This window comes from Haliotis asinina, chromosome 5, assembly GCF_037392515.1.
Source record: "Haliotis asinina isolate JCU_RB_2024 chromosome 5, JCU_Hal_asi_v2, whole genome shotgun sequence".
Lineage (NCBI taxonomy): Eukaryota > Metazoa > Mollusca > Gastropoda > Lepetellida > Haliotidae > Haliotis > Haliotis asinina.
Genome location: NC_090284.1, coordinates 75,521,929 through 75,525,135, shown reverse-complemented (window position 1 = coordinate 75,525,135; position 3,207 = coordinate 75,521,929).

The window sequence follows — 3,207 nt, the reverse complement described above, 5'->3', positions numbered from 1 at the left end:
AACACATGTCTTGTAACTTCAGGTAACAGAACACCCCCAGCTGGGGAAGTGGCGGGCAGTACATATATTGAACTGAAGATAGTCACTGCAAATCAGCTGATAGCATGAAGCAGAAGATCGTCTGAACACACCGGTTTGACCTGCTACCTTGTAGGGCGAGTAAACCGAAAGGGGATTGAAGAACGTGAAGGTGTGTCATTTGGATAGGGTCCGTCAGGGCTGGCCCTTTCAGTTACTGACAGTTCAGTGAGCTATGTCTTTACTAACTGATAAATACCTGTTAGAGGATACATTTACACGCGTGACGTTCCTCAGAGCTGAAAGGTTCGTGATCTAGTGACCACGTGACCACGTTAGATCCATTAACAAGCCAAAGGCGACGTACAAGCCACAAGCTACGATCATGACGGAACGTAAGATAAACTCTGCACAAGCGGAGGGCTTTTTCGCACTGTGATTCTGCTGATCCCTACTTCAAATTGTTGCTCACTAATAGATGTCAAGATATAGGATGCAATCATCTTCCAACACCGATACTTGGGTATTCATAAAAGGTCCACATGCTTGAAGAAGAGTCGACTTGTTTGCAGGGGTGGAGGGACTTAGTTGACTACGTTCCATCACATTCCTGTGGCAAGGGATGTAGAAAATCAGTAAAATTCGTGTTTCGTTCAGATTGAACATTTTACTCTACTAAAATTGAACTGTCATGTTTCCATATCTTCCTCCAGACGCCGTGAAAAGTGATGGTTACTTTAAGGAGCGGATAACAAAAATATTGAATGAGGACGGTTCACCTAAAGTGACACTAAAACATATTCTAATATTCCAGGTATATGCCGGCAACCAACCAATACGACTGGCGTATTGCGAATCCCCCTTGGTCGGAGACGGAGTTTTCCTTTGTTGGTTCTGGGACCATGTCCACTTACACTCCACGACAAACAATATCTATGATATGTTTTTTACTTTTACCTTTCAGAGATACTAGAAATGATTCATGATAATTATGTCAGGTGAGGTTGTTACATAGAGGATATATTATGAGTCTAATGAAACATGACGTCATTCTTAACCAGAGTCACGACATGACGGATTTCACCATACACATACTATATAACTCTTCACATCTGCAAAAGTATCGCGCTGACACTTTTGAGTGAGTGAGTGAGTATGGTTTTACGCTGGTTTTGCAATATTCCAGCATGGCGGGGCAACTACAGAAACGGGTTTAGCACATTGTACCCACGTGTGGTATCGAACCCGAGCATTCGGTGTGACGAGGGAACACTTAAACCACTAAGCTACCCCACCACCCCTTGCTGTAAACGATTAGTCAAGACACGTAAAACCTGAATTCTCTCTATCATGCATCCTGCCTTTTTCACACATTGCTTCCTGCAGGCAAACAAGATATTACGATCTTAACAAATACTGTAAATTCCACAGACAGGAATGAAAATACTTGAATTACTTTTTATCTGCTCTGTCTAGAACTTTTTCTCAGTTTCCAGATCAGTTATCAGAGGAATTCCTTTTTTACTTACATGGACGTTAGTATATAGTATATTACAACAAATCTTGAGCCGAGCGATAACGAAAGGCTCGATATCCATTCCGCTGATGTACGTGTATAGCTATCAAACAAGGAGAGAGCGTGAGAGTAAAAAATACTTCGCCATGAATATTACTCCCCGAACAGCTACTCGATGTAAGTTTCTTCTCCACAGACTGTTCATCGGATCCTGCTGTGTCGAAATCTGACTGCATATGGCGAAGTGATGATGATGACATTAGGGAAACAGGAACGTGCAAATTAATTCCAGCAAAGTGTTACTATCATTGCAGACAGCATATCAGTTTTCCGTCATTACTATACAAAATTCACTTTTCGAAATATTGCAAGTCTCGTGTCTTTGATATTTGTGTACTAAATGGTTATTTCTGCCTAGCGTCGTGTAGTTTGTGGCTGTCGTAAGTGAAACAAGACCGGTCCTGGAAATAGCTTACCTGAAAAACATGATTTTGGGGTACAATGATTATAGTTTCTAGTTTCTAAAGAAAACAAAAGAGTGCTTGGGACCTATGCTATTCCCAGTTTCACACTACAGTGGGTGGGTGAGTGTAGTTTTAAGCAACTGTTATTAAGATTGTAGCAATACTATGCCGGGAGACACCACAAAATGGGCTTCATACATTGTAACCAAGTGGAGAGTGAGTGACGAGCGAACGCTTCAACAACTAATCTACCCTACTGCCCCTTGTTGAAGGATGTACAAAATATAAAACGACATGGCGACAAGATGAGCCATAACGCCAAGCCTACCCGCTCTGATATAGCTGACATACTGTTTAGAAATACCCTTAAGCCACTGTCATCTCCGCCTATTCACACACCCGCATCCTTCTCCTTGAATGTTCCTTCACAGATGTGAGCCTCGGGCACTTCCTCCTCCAGCACAGGGATAACGTGCCGGAATATTGAGTGCAGATTGATACTGCCTGAGTACAAGTACCTGCCTTTGCGCTCACTACACTGATACATGATCACAAGAATTCCTTTTGATATGTACCTGGGCTTTATATGGACAATTTCTCTGTGTTCACGCCAGAATGTTGATGAGACCACTCGTATGTGTGTTATTTGCACGTGTACATAGTCACATCTGCATGTGTGCAGCGCTATATCTCCACATGTTGAGGATCCCACCTGCAAGTGTATCTTTTCTTGATCCCCTTAACGGCACTCAGCATTAACACATACTTGGCCACATCTGCATGTGTTCAGGGTACACGTGCATATGTCCAGGATCACATCTGTGTGTGTTCAGGGTTGCACTTGTAGGTGTACAGGGTCATAGCTGTATGTGTTCAGGGGTGCACCTGAATGTGTTCAAGGTCACATCTGCACGTGTTCAAAGCCACTTCCGCACGTGTTCATGGTCACACCTGCATGTGTTCAGGGTCACACGTGCATGTGCACAGTGCTATATCTGCGAGTGTTCAGGGTTCCATCTGCATGTGTTTCTGGTCGCTTCTGAGCGTGTTCAGGGTCACGCCTGCATGTGTTCATGGTCACGCACGCATATGCGTCTTATTTTGATCCCCTTAATGACACTTGGCACAAACATGCGAGCAAACCGATTTGTACATATTCAACCAACTGCCATAAGTAATCAATGTCTTACAAACAGGAACAATATTGTT